The sequence below is a fragment of the Chelonia mydas genome, chromosome 9 (genome assembly GCF_015237465.2).
Source record: "Chelonia mydas isolate rCheMyd1 chromosome 9, rCheMyd1.pri.v2, whole genome shotgun sequence".
Lineage (NCBI taxonomy): Eukaryota > Metazoa > Chordata > Testudines > Cheloniidae > Chelonia > Chelonia mydas.
In genome coordinates, this window is record NC_057855.1 from 89,128,254 (window position 1) to 89,142,835 (window position 14,582).

Below are 14,582 nucleotides of genomic sequence, written 5' to 3' on the forward strand. Positions count from 1 at the left end.
TCAGTAAATATGAGGGGCAGAGAAGAACCTACCCAAATTAGGTTTTTGCTGAGAGCCTCAAACCTAAAAGGGCCTTTACTGAGTGCAGATATTGTTCTATGCATTTCCTCTGCTACATTTTCATGGAAATGATGCATTGCATTTTACAGTAGTTTGATTTTCTAAAGGAAATCTTCCTCTTTATGACAATAAACAGAGCCAGAAGTAGGTCGAGTGCTGACACATACGGCACTAAAGGACTACGGAATGAATTCCACAGCTGTGTTCTCAAGCCGTAATAGAAATGACAGCCTATTTAGAGCAACATATAGGAAGTGCCAAAAATTAAAGCTTTCCTGTGACATATTGAAGTTGATTGAATTAATACTTGTTGAGGTTTCTTTTGTAAATTATCTTTTTAATATTCATTTTCCATTTCTTACAAGTGTTTCTGGATTTTTGCCAGAAGCCCTAGCCATGAACTTCAACTTACCTAGCCAAGCGTCAAAAGGGGACAGCTGGACTCTTCCCACCCAGCCAATAAACCTCACCTTAATTATTTTAGGCATCATGTTTCAACCAAGTCCAGTATAAACCCAGCATGGGGAAGGCAATTCCATAATGCTGCTGTCTTTCCCAGAGAGATTTGCAGACCCAAGGCTTCTTCGAGGGGTGCTCCTGATTTTAAAAGCTCCCCTCATCTATTCTGGGCACAGAGATGGTACCATGTGTAAAGCTGGGTGTGAAACCAGGACAGTTTTCCTGTCCTGTGGACATTTTCAAGAGCTCAGATTTTTTTACGATCCTGAATCAGAATGAAAAGTCAAAATCTTAAAAGATTTCATAAACTGAAAAACTGGAGGGGGAAAAAAAAAGTTTGGTTCTGATCAGTCTAAATGTTTGGTTGCCGATTTTACCTTTTTTTCTTTAAACTTTTTCCACTTTAATCTTAAATTTCAAAACAAAAAGTTGTTTTGAACTGGAAAACCAGATTTTGAAAAGGTTGAAAAGAAATATTTTGATAATTTCAAAACTTTTTTCATGATCACCATTTTGTGAAAAGTTTGTTTCAGTGAATCAATATTTCTAATGAAAAATTAATAGAAAAAATTCCAGCCCATGTTTAGCCATGTGACTGTTTGTGGCCAATCACAGCTAATTAAAGCCACAATCATGCATTGAAAACCATGGGGGAGGCCTGTTACTGAAATCACTGTCTCCATGTAGTTTTCAGTGTAGGATCAGGACTCAACAAGTGTCAACTTTGAATATCATGGATCAAATACTCACAGCCCAGATTCAAAAGTTCACAATCAACCTACGGGGGGGATCACCATTTTTTAAAAATTACAGACTCATTTTGACATATGTAAATTGGTAGAAAATTGCTATTCAGCTACACTGGGTAACCATTTTTGGTTAAAACACAGGAGTCGTGAAGGCATTGTAATGTACCAGTTACTGCAAACAAATACAGCTATGCAGATCAATACGCAGTAGCTTTATTTAAATAGGTGTGAAGTTCTGAGACAATTGCACAGGTATAATTATCTCTGTACACACTCAAGTTCTATTTCTGCAGTGTCAATACTGATTTTATAGCTTTTGTGTCTATAGCACTTCATAAAGCACTCCCTACAACTGCAGTTCTTGCTATGTGCTCCAGAAAAATCTATTTGGAGTTGGCCCAATTTCGAGGAAGGAGCAACTTACAATACTCTCTTTCAGAAGTCTCAGTTTTTACACTGTGCAAGAAACAAACTAAACCTGCTGTGTAAGAGTGTGACAGCTGCAAAAAGCTGATAGGAAAGTACAAACCAGATGACAATTTACCTTAAGCTATTGACGCTGCCAATCACATTTTCTATCGTTAATATCTCCTTTTTAAATTAATCCCAGCCAGGTCCTCAGCTGGTGTAAATTAGCATAGTTCTATTGACTTCAATAAAGCTGCACTGATATGTACCAGCTGAGGATCTGACCCTTATCAAGCCCATCAAGGGTTGCTCTGTGACTTGTTTAGCTGCTAAAGTGACACCACTACAGATGAATCTATAAGGAAAAGAGCTCTTTAATTTTCCATCCCCAAAAGTGATTCAAATTAATGGCTGTACTGTTGACCAAGGAGAGCTGTTCATCTACTCAAGTGAAAAATTAGTTTGGAAGACCAACATTAAGTGTTGTGCCATATTTCCTATAAAAGTACAGTAAAGATACAAGCTTTACAGTCTATGAGAAATGTAGCAATATGCTGCAGTCTATGAATTATATATTGTGTCAGCACTCCCGGAGCTTTACTTTATAGCAAACTGCCTTCCTATCTTATGAACATGCAAAGTAGTTAGAATGACAAATATCTTCACTTTTTATTGACCTACAATGGCCCCTAGTTCTCTAGCATCATCTCAAGCATCAACTAGGTTTTTTCTTTTTCATCCAGTCTTAAATCAGATGATTTGCAGTTCATAGCATTGGTTATTTGCTGTTGTCGGCATCAAGTAATTAGACAGCCAGAGCTTCCACACTTGTTTTCAGCTCCTCATTTATCCATTGTTGCACAGCTACTGTACCTCATTTAATCACTTACTGTGTAGTGTAAATGTCAGCCATGAGCTCCCTCTTTGAGAAATGCCTTTTATTTTGGAACCTGCTCAGCTGCAACTACATTCTCTGAGTATATTGTGCTTTCAATAATGCAGGTGGGTTAGTAAGTGACTGGTAGTTTAAAGGCTTTGTTGCCCACGAAGGTGAGGTAAAGGCTGACCTTTGAAATAAGCCAGGACACTGTCAATGCTTATACAAGAGGCTGCCTTAATTTAAAAAAAATGATAGGGTGCTGATCCTTATTAATATATATATTCACACAGTGAAACTCATCCTGAAGGATTGCAAAGTACTTTGTAAATCATGAAATAGATAGGTATACCCATGTGTGGCAAGGCAGGGGTAAAACCCCCTTTAAAGCCCTGCCAAAATGTTGGCTGAAAATGGTTCTCTGGTCAAAAGGCCAGGTAGAGAAACATGGGTATGCAGCAGGGAGCCCAGCTGTAAGCCCTAATGAGGGCTAGCTCAGAGCAACAAGCTGGGCCGAGTGGGAACAGCTGGGCTAAAGACTGGGAGGGCTATAAAAGCCCTGGGAAAACCTCAGTGAGGGGGCTGGCCTGCGAGGAGACAGGAGCAATGGCGTATTAACACCTAGGCCAACAGGGCCTAGGCCTAGGGCAGCAAATTTGCAGGGGCGGCAAATTTATAATAGCAGCCAGAGGCTGATTCTCCCGGTGCCGGTTCACGCCCAAGCCCCGCCCCAACTCCACCCCTTCCACGCCCCCTCCCTGCCCCTATTGGTCCCCTTCCCCAAATCCTGGCCCCGGCCCCGCCTCTTCTCCTGAGCGCGCCGCGTTCCGCTTTCTTCCCCCGTCCTTCGCAAAGCTGTTTCACGCACAAGCACTGGCAGGGAGCGGGGAGAAGCAGGACCCGGCGGTGCGCTCAGGGGAGGAGGCGGAGGCAGAGCGGAGGTGAGCTGTGGCAGGAGAGCTGGGAGCTGCTGGGGGGTGGGGGTGTGGCAATTATTTCAGGGCCTAGGGGCAGCAAAATCATTAATCCGCCACTGGACAGGAGGGCTGTTTCTCTGTCTCCTTACCTACTGGAAGGCGCCTCAAGGGCCAGAAGACTCTGGGAAGGGTCTGTGGTGTGATTGTTGTTGGGGGAATCGGGACTGCACAAGAACACTGTAAATAAAGACACAAAGGTGAAACCACGGAAGAAGATGGTGGGACTCTTTATTACACCAGCCTAAACACAGGGTGCAGGCTCAAAAGTGGGAGTGCCAGCGCAGACCCTGTGACACCATGCCTATGGATCACTTCTCCTGTCACTGAATTGCAGCCACTTCTGGGTGAAACACAGCACCTGTTTAATAGTAATTGGCGTAGCTAAAAAAGTATTAGTCTTCATTTCCTACTTTATCTTACCCATTTATAATGGCAGGGAAGATTTTAATAGCTGGACTGTAATTACTTTGAGTCAGAATTTGTCTAGGGTACCAGGATGATGGTTTCATATCACGGTGCTGAAAATTAAGCTTGGTCTACATTAGCACTGCACTGCTGCTGGACAATGTGTATGAAGTATGTAGTGTAGAGGGAAAGGCGCCCCCTACTGATTTGTCAGCACCATTTATTGCAGCACATAGGTGATCCTCCAGTTTCCTATCCAGTACCTTCTTGGCCTGACCCTGCTTAGCTTAAATGAGATCCGACAAGATCACAGCACATGATGGTATTACTGCAGGCAGTAACGTTATTGTTATGATATTTACCACATTACCAAAGCTAATAACTTACGGACATTTGCTCTGTCCCTTGCAATTTTGAAGTTGAAGGGACATATGTAAGACATGCTTTGTGTTTCATCGTCTTGAGTATTGTCTTTCCCCATTAATACCGTGTAATACCGCTGTATGTATTCTTAATTTAGTTTTACAACAAGTTGAACTAGTCTTTATCTTTTACAATATTGATCAACTGCTTATAAGTGAGAGAAAAAAATAACAGTGGTTAACTAAATTTGAGTTTAAGTACATACAACTTCTGCAGAATTAAAAATATGGGTAGCTACTTGGCTTCAAGAACTGAGTTGTTTATTGCATGTGCTGGCTGTTTTTTGCAATGCAAGGCTGCTTCAGTAAATAAAATTAGGTTGCAAATAATGGGAAGACGACAGTAAGCAGTTTAACTCGTCATCTTTTGCTTTGATTGTTTTTTAAAAAAACTTTAATTATATTGCTCTGAAAAATGCTTGAGTTGACAGTCCTGAAGGCCACAGTGCTCTGTCTTAGACAGTGCAGGGAGGAGGCGAACCAAAGGAGAGGATTTAAATATATTAGATGGTAAAATTAATAGATGACATGTCTCAATCCCCAAGACTGCTTTGCAAGATAACCTGGGGGAGAGAGCTTCCTCCCTCACTATCTTGCCAATAAGTCCAAGCTCTGACCTTGAAGAGCAGTTTAGCCTCCATGAACTCTGATTCTCTGCTCTGACTGCCAATATCTGTGCCGACTGTAATAGTGGATTTTGTGGTGTGACCGCACATCCACCAGGAACTGGACCAAGATCGTCAGTTAATTTCACACAGGTGAGATGGTCAAGGGCCTTTGATTGCTTCTGTCTCAGGCTAGGTGCAAGCACTGGGCCGCTTTAGAAGTGAAAGGTTCAGAGTAACAGCCGTGTTAGTTTGTATTCGCAAAAAGAAAAGGAGGACTTGTGGCACCTTAGAAACTAACCAATTTATTTGAGCATAAGCTTTCGAGAGCTACAGCTCACTTCATCGGAAGTGAAAGATCGCATAGTTCATTAGCAATCCTGTTGTGGCTTGCGGAGTTGTCTGGCCCTGATATGAGTTTAACCTGACTAAGAGCAGCTCTCATTTATGCCAGTGGAAGACTGAGTGCAGAGGAACTCTACTTTACCATGTCCAATCTACGCCCCACCTCATTTGTAGTGTGCCCCAACATGTCCCCCTCTCCTCTGAAACTAGAAAGGAGGGGCAGCGAACAGCCGGAGGTTGTACTGCCTCCACCAATATTCCTCTGTGCTTATGTGGCTTTAGCAGAGTAGAGTACGTGGCCCATTGTTTTCAAGGGAATGCTCAAGCTTATACGATAATGTTCTGTTGTCTATATATGGGCTTGTGTGTTTGCATGACAATCTGTGCCAGAATAAACTATTTCTAAATTTCTGAACTGATTTAGACAAGTGAGCAGTCATTTGAATCACGTACTTCTGTAGGTGCGCAGGGGACCAAAGACCTTTTGGATCCAAGATTTGGGTATCAATGAAAAAAGAATGAATGATACTTAATAATAAGTTTGCAGTGTAGTGTGACTTGTGGTAAAGGAAGAGGGGAATAGAGGAATGTAGTAGGAAAGACTGGAAAAGACAGGAGAGGATACTGGTGACTGGCTGATTTTACTGATGAAAGTATCAGCATGAATCGGATGAAACAACCACACCAGCTGTCAGTGAGAAAATGGATCTTTGTGAGTCTTCCTAAGAATTCTTCAGTTTCATCAAGGGGTAAAAAATTGCAATTTTTTCCCTCCCACTTTTTTTTCCCAAGCAAAATTCTGCCCAGGGGAAATCACAATTTCCCTTTTGTGGTCTCCAGAAGGAGGGAAGCAGCTGTACTTCTACCTAGAAAACCTTGTCAGTCAATTGACAGAGAAGGTGCAAGGGAAGCTTTAGACAATGCTGCAATCAGAAGAAGAATACTGTGATGGCAGCCAGAGAGTGAGAAGTAAAAAACGGGGCGGGGGGAAGTCAGTCCTGAAAAGTCAAGAGTTTGTCTTGTGGTTCCCGAGACCTACAGCAGTGATACAGTCTATTAGACCCTGTCTTTGACAGCTTTCATCTTGCCTATGCAAAGAAAGGTTTCATAGTTTACCCATGTACTGAACTTACTACACTTGGGATCAGTGATGAGCTGCCAAAATCTTAACAACTGGTTCCCTCCTCACCCCACGAGGGGGTCATGGCCCGCCCCTGGGATTCCTGCCCCATCCCCCCTGCTCCCCTGTCCACTGACTTCCCCCAGAACTGGGCAGGAGGGTGCCCGCCCCGCCCCACCCTGCCCCTAAGAGCCAGAGAGACCTGCTGGGGGTGAGGTGGGGAGTCCCAGCTGTCCTTACCTGGGGCGGCTCCTGGGAAGCATCCGGCAGGTCCTTCTGGCTCCTAGGGGCAGGGGAGCATAGTAAGGGGGGGAGCAGGGGTCGGCCGCTCCCCTAACTGATCACATCAAAAGTGGCGTCTTAGGTACCGACTCCATGGGTGCTCCAAGCCTGGAGCACCCCCGGGGAAAGTTTGGTGGGAGCAGAGCCCCCACCAGCAGCTCCCCGCCCCCCGCCCAGCCCCAGCTCACCTCCGCTCTGCCTCCTCCCCAGAACATACTGCCCCTCTCTGCTTCTCCGCCCCCCCACCCCCAGCCCAGCCCCAGCTCACCTCCGCTCTGCCTCCTCCCCTGAACACACCGCCCCGCTCTGCTTCTCCGCCCCCGCCCCCCCCCGGCTTCCCATGAATCAGCTGTTCGCACGGGAAGCCTGGGAGGGCTGAGAAGCAGGCGGCGGCTTCGCGCTCAGGTCCAGGGAGGCGGAGGCGAGTTGGGGCGGGGAGCACTTCCCCTGTGCGCCCCCCGGGTTACCTGCTGTGGCGCGGGTGGCCCTCCTCGCGCTCCCCCCACCCCAGCTCACCTCCGCTCTGCCTCCACCTCCCTGGGCCTGAGCGCGAAGCTGCCGCCTGCTTCTCAGCCCCCGGCTTCCTGCGCGAACAGCTGATTCGTGGGAAACGGGGGGGGGGGGTGCATTCAGGGGAGGAGGCAGAGCGGAGGTGAGCTGGGGCCGGGTGCAGGGCAGGGAGCTGCCGGTGGGTGCCACCAAATTTTCCCCGTGGGTGCTCCAGCCCCGAAGCACCCACGGAGGTGGTGCCTAAGGTGCCACTTTTGGCCTGTTGTTAAATTTAGAAGCTCTTTTAGAACCGGCTGTCCACAACGGGTTCTAAAAGGGCTTCTAAATTTAACAACCAGTTCCAGTGAACCGGCTCCAGCTCACCACTGCTTGGGATTGTTTGAGGCCAAGTTATCAAAGAGGATTTCTTCTCAAACGTTAGAGGAGTTCCATGCAAGAAGATTCAGGTTGCTACAGATTATGCTAACGTGGCTGAAGCATTATAATAAAGCCCAGAAGTGTTTTAGAGTCGTTCCCTCCAGGATGGTTATCACTACGTTAGTTACATAAAAGCAGACTGGGGAAAGCTGGGCCCATCTAAACTGTGCACAGTGGACTATTATATGAGTAGGGAGAGAAATACCTTTTTGTTTTCAAATTACGCTCTCCACGCTAGGAGCTCAATAATTCATAGCTAAGATGTTTAAATTATTTATTGCATAAGCAAATATGGATGTTTGTTTCAGCTTAAATGAATCTCATGACTTGGGAGAGAGATTAATATGATTCATCAAACTCTGAGGACTGGGCGAGGAATCACATGTATTAGTTTAATGTACATGGTGTCTGCTGGAAAGAATGAAAAGATTATTCCTCTTCATTAAGTCCTAGGAGGAGCATAGCTCCAGCTTTCAGCATCTTAGGAATTTCTGGCTCGCTGCCACAGATTTTGCGTCCCCCATCAGCCCAGCACTGTCTTTTTAATATTTAAAATTGTACCTGTTTTTTCAGCCCTCGAAAGGGCTTTCATTGCTCTGCCAGTGTTCTAGCTGTTACAGCTGCTGCTGTCACATTTAATAAGGACTTTGCAGAGTGTAAATATTGCACTGCTGCACCAGCTTTTCTTTGGCATGGGAAAAGGTCTTTGTTCATTAAGATGAGGTGTTCTTTGCTAGCTCTGCTGACATTCAGGTTTCAACTCAAGGTGACAAAGATCCATAATTCACCCACTGTTTACATCTGATGTCACTGAGAGGTGAACCTTTGCGAGCTCAGATCCCTACCTGATGCCATAATGAGGTCATTGACAAAGGCTAGTAGCTTGTCATGCCACATGATAAATACAGGCTAGGGGAAAATCCTAAAGTATCAAATTGTTCTTGGACTATAATGGCTGCTGTTTTAGGTGTTACAAATTAGAATTTTGCCTATAGCTTCTGTTGTTGTACCATGAATCATGACTGTGTGGTTACATATTTCTCATCTCAAGGATTCATCTATGCAATAAAACAATAACTTGCCCTTCATCACTTGTGAACTCTACAGGAAACAGAAGTATGAACTGGACAAAAGCTCAAGACACCGTAAAATATCAGGGCGGGGGAGAGAAGCAAACTCGATGCCCTCCTGCCTGTCATAACATTTGTTTATTCTAATGCTTTTCTCCCCAGCCCATTGTTCTGTATGTGTCAATCAAACTGAATATAATTGGTGTTGTTTACTTTCCGACCATCAGGATTTAACAAAAACATATAAAGTTTTCAGCAGACAACACACAGCATCACAACTGCTATATGTATGGTGTGTGCTTACCATACAATATGTCTGCCAGAATGATGCATGCTATGTAATATATTCTTGTGCCAAACCTAGAAAATTCTGTGACCCGATGGGAGAAGTTTGCACATTCAGATACCAAGCTGCCCCTGCCAAATTTGCATGTGAACCAGCTGTGCCCAGGTGATCCCATATTTGCACACAAACAGGATTTTCTGTGTAGCAAATGGGTTAATTGTGCATGTAAAAATTGATACTTGTGTTCAATTACCCAGTGAAAAGCAAATATAGAATCTGTAGCTTGAACAGGCATGTATACGATTTTTCAAGGGGCACTTTTCAAAAAAAAAAAACTGCTTTGGAAAATTTGACCCTGTATATTAAGAAGAAACATTTGTTCCATGCTGTCTTGATTTAGGTGCAACTGGGTATTACATATGAAGTGCCCACAATGTGCTCAGCACCATACATTACGTAGAGAAAGATGTGCTCCGTGCCCCAAAGAGCTTACGGTCTGACAGGCAGATAATGGCTGATATAGAGCAGATGAATCAGTTGCTCCTAATTATCCTTTCTGGTGGGAGCAAAATGATGTCACACATTTAATGGAAATGAAAGGCAACAGCCATAAAACTGATCAAAGGAAGTTCCTTTCAGAGGAAATTCTCCACTGGGCCTGGAAGCCCTGGGTTCTATTTCTGGCTCAGCCACTGGCCTGCTGGATGAACTTGGGCAAGTCATTACACCCTTTTGTGCCTCGGTTTCCCCATCTGTAAAAATGATATTGACTTCCTTCCTAAAGCGCTTTGAGATCTAAAAGCAGTATAGAAGAGCTAAGTATCTATCTATTTATTACAAAGCTCGGAAGTAACCTATGGAACTCAGACCAAGAGTTTAGCAGGATTGTACACAAGGGCACCCACAGTTATGTTCGGTAGGATTTTTAAAATAGGGATATAAATCCTTATGCTTAAAGGTGTCTGCCAGCCATTAACAACCTGAGAAGACACTTCCCCTTTGGGAAGGTTTCTCCATAATTGTCCAATATAGAGTTTCTTGCACCTTATTTTGAAGTATCTAATACTTGGCCCCTGCCAGAGTAAGGATGCTTGAGTAGTTGGATTACTGCTGTGATACAGCATGGCAATTCCTATGTTAATTACTTTTAATTACTTTTTTTAACGATAGCTGAGATTCTCCTGTATTCTGCCAATAGTTGGATCTATCACTAAGGGTTTCTGCAAGCCCCTTCAGCACATCAGTACCTGAACCCTCCAGCAGGCAGCAGTAGCCTTAACCTTGTATTGTCCACGAAACCACCCACAACCCTGCTTCTCCCGTGCATGCATTCCTTGGAACCACAAACCCATTTCCCGGAGAGGAAGGAAAACTACTGTCTTGCTTCCCATAGAACTCCACGCAAGCTAAGATCTGTCCTGGAAGCAGGACAAGGCTGCACATTCTCAGACTTCGGAGAAGAGAGGACTCCACCTTCTTGAGAAAACATTCTAGACATTTACTTTTGTTCTCAATGTTAAACCATACATTTTTTTAAAAAATTGTCTTCCCTGACCCATCCTTCCCCTTTACTGATGTCCCCTTCCTTTGACTGTGGCTCACACTGATGTTTTCAGTGTGATATATGTGTGAACCCTGCCTGTTATGATTTTATGTTAAGTATCCAGCTGTGGAAAGAGATGGGTTGCGAGTTGGAAAGGTCTTGCTAAAACATGTCATTTCTGAAAATCAATCATAAAAACTAAGCAACAACAAACAAAATAAATACATAAAGGCTTTACTGTGCAGCACACATTTTTTCACCTAAATATTATAGGCTATTCCTGTGTTTGAACTCCCTGAGCTATGGAGGGAAGAAAATGTACTACTGCTCATTTTGGGAAAATTACTGCATTTCCAGAATATTATCATTCTCACTTTTGGACACCTTATGGAGTCTGATCAGCACTTAAATAGCCTTCTTCTTGCTTTGTACACTCATCTTGCTCTGGTTCTGTTTGAGTTGATAGAATTGATATTTCTTTACTTTCACCCCGATAGCGTGTTTGACTAAGAACTGCTGGCTAGATTTGTATTGAAGGGAAAGAAAATGAATTAAAAATACAGTGCCTGAGTTTCAGACCAGAGCACCTAAGTGATAGCAACTAATGCTGCATTTGAAATCTAATACTAAATACTAGACAGGGTCCTAAACTCAGAATCAGAGGTTAGAAACCTCTGAATTATGGGCAAATACAGATCCAGATCTCAGGCAGGTGACAGGTGCAGGTACCAGAACCCTGAATCCAAGCTAAGTTAATTTTTGGGGGAAAGTCTGGATTCTTATTTGCCCTTTGTGACTCTGCTCCATTTCTACCACCTGCTACAGTAACAAGACCATTGGCGGCAATCCAAGTGACCACACAATGGCTTGGCAGCCTGTTATAACTTCTGAAGTTTGAAAATTAGATACATCAGACCAGAGCCTCCGCTCGTGTAAAGCAGCAGAAAACAGCTGAAGTCACTAGAACTATAATTTACACCAGCTGAGAGATTTGGCCTTTGATTGTTAACTGTTAGCTGCTTGCTGTAAAAGAAGTTTCAGTGAGTTGCTCCTGTTAGATATGGCATGTAGCTTACCGTATATCTCAGGGTTTTTTCCATTGCACAGGGCAATACACGATAATTCCAATGCAATACAATGAATTCCTTTTCTTGTATCTTCTAATGACCTAGCTTGCTAAGTATTCTTTATAGTCAAAAGGTATTTATCATAAGTCCTGTAATAGCAGAGCGGTTTTGAGATATAAAGTTCCATTTCTCTTTGTTGATGAAAGGCGGAAAGCAGTGGTGAGCTGGAGCCGGTTCGCACCGGTTTGGGCGAACCGGTTGTTTAGAAGCTGGTTTAGAACCGATTGTTAAAGGGTTGGGCGAACTCCAGCCCTCAGGCCACATGTGGCCCACAGGACTGTCCTGTCCAGCCCGCCTGAGCTCCTGGCTGGGGAGGCTCCCCTTGAGAATCTCTCTTTACTCACCTGGCGGCACTCCGGGTCTTCGGCGGTGAGTCCCTCAGTGCCGCCAAAGACCCAGAGCGAGTGAAGGACGTGCCGCTGAAGTGCCGCCGAAGACCTGGAGCGAGTGAAGGAACCGGTTCTTCAGATTTTGGCAGCTCATCACTGGCGGAAAGGGAATCAATTGAATCACTTGAAAACATTTGGCTGCAATTTCTCATACAACCCTCATTTGTCAACATATCAGATGCATTGCTGCAGAGATACGGGACCCTGATGTTTTGTGGCGTGTGCCGTATATCACTCCAGCTAGAATGTGAACATAATGCAAAGCAGTAGAAGTGCATAGCTCTGCTACGATTGTCTCTGAGAGAGTTCGTTATTTGGGTAGTCTTTAAGGTTAAATTATAGGCATTCATTTGTATTCACAGGCATGAGGTAGTTGTTGCTTGTATTACAGAAGAGCCCAGAGGCCCAAACTGAGATCAGATGGGCCCGATTCTAATCCCATTTACACCAGTGTAAATCAAGAGCAATTCCATTGAAGTAAATAGAATTGCACTGGTGTAAAACCCATGTGTGATCAGAAGGAGGCCCCAAAATATTTCAGTATATTTTGCGTCTAAAATTGCTCTTCTTTTTGAGTATCTGACCTTCAAAAGCAGCTGAACAGATTTCCTTCCAACAATAACACGGGGCTGTGATCAAGCCTGAGAAATTTCATCCCCAAAGGGAAAGTTTCATAAACCACTGACTTGGAATGAAAGTGCCATCTTGCCTATACAATGGTAACTACAATAGCAACAGCTAATGTGTAAGTACCAAGAATAAATAAAAATGACAAAGCCTGATGGGGACAGTGCAGAAGATAGAAAGTAACCAAGTGAGGAAACATCAAAATGATTATCCTGATTTGCAAGAAATCCAATAGCGAATACAGATATTTACAGACTTATTGAGTTAATGGTGATTCTGCTCTTGTCATAATTGATGCCAGTAGCAAAAATCTGGGCTACAAAAGCGAGCATGCAAAACAGGCTCCTTTCCTTCTTGGTGGTCTCCCCTCCAAATGGTGACTTAGCCAAGCCCTGTTGAGCTTTCATAAGCATTAAGATCAAAACTAATTAAACTAGTTCAACCATGGTGCTGCAAACATCCATGCTACTTCTGTTCCTGCTCTCAGTGGTTCCACAGCTACATTAATTCCAGGGTGCACTTATCTATATCAGCATTTTAACTGAACAGTTTTAAATCAGGAGAGCCTAATTCTTCTTGCACTTATGCTGTTGTAAATCAGAATGAATTCCCCTGAAGTCAAAGGAGTTACTCTCGTGTAAAGCTGGGAATCAGGCCCCTTGCTCACAAATTGTACAGGTGAACAGCTGCACAGATACAGAAGTTGAAAACTTTGTTTGCAAAACGAAACAAGAGTGGTGTTCATCAGAACACAGTTCAGCCTCAGTGAAAAGTGGTCGAATTTTAGCTGCTGAGTAAAGTTTGATTTGTGGTAGAGCAAGAGCTCTCCAGGTCTGTCCCGCGGTAAAGACAAATATATGCACTCCTCTATGAAAATGATCATGCAATCAAATAGTCACAAATGTCTTAACCATCACTTCACTTCACAACTGCGTTTTCTTTCAAGCGTGCCATAGCAAAAGACCCTGATCCAGGACTACGTTCAAACGAATTAGGAAGTTTTAAAACTGAAGCTGTTTTTGAGTTACCCAAGCTTTAAAAAGCCTCTAAAAAATGTAACAGCTGCAAAATTTTTGTTTAAGTTAAGCGCAGTTTGTTGAAAAGTTTGTTTTGCTGTTGGTTTACTTTTTTAACTCAGCAACAAAACCCTTTATATTTTTTTGGTCCCCACTGTAGAGAAGGAAGAAACCTATGCACTCTTGTGCAAAGAAAATGGAGAGCCTTATGACGGGAGGAGAGAGCGTGTGCTTGAGGACTAGGAATCTGTGTGTGTCCATTGTGGGGAATAAGAAAAGGAGTACTTGTGGCACCTTAGAGACTAACCAGTTTATTTGAGCATGAGCTTTCGTGAGCTACAGCTCACTTCATCGGATGCATAGCATATCGTGGAAACTGCAGAAGACATTATATACACACAGAGACCATGAAACAAAACTTTCTCCCACCTCACTCCCCCGCTGGCAACAGCTTATCTAAAGTGATCCTCAAGTAGAGCCATTTCCAGCACAAATCCGTGTCATTGAAATGATTCTGCCTGTTTGAGTTCATTCATGGCCACTCTGTCTACATTGTGTTCTATATCCATCTACATCCTACATAGTTACCTGACTGCAGAAAATATTTAGTCAGCTAGTTGAACGTTGCACTTCAGATCCTCAGTCCTACTCCTGTATTCACAGGACGTCAGTGGGACTACTCATAGATCTGAATTGAAGTCCATGAGCTCCGACTTAGGCTTCATGCGACAAAGGACTACTCATGACCGCAGTCCGGCAGTCCATTCCCATTCAGCAAAGCATAGAAGCACGGGCTTAATTCCCTTTGCAGTCCATGGGATTTAAGCAAGTGCTTAAACTTAAGCACATGTTAAACGTTTTGCAGGGAAGGAATGGAGCCAACCATGT

At 43.8% G+C, this 14,582-nt stretch overlaps 1 protein-coding gene across 4 annotated transcripts in view; it reads left to right on the forward strand.

Annotated features, from left to right (window-relative positions):
- Positions 1 to 14,582, forward strand: part of IL1RAPL2 (interleukin 1 receptor accessory protein like 2) — a 544,020-nt gene that overhangs the window by 321,593 nt on the left and 207,845 nt on the right. The window lies entirely within an intron of this gene.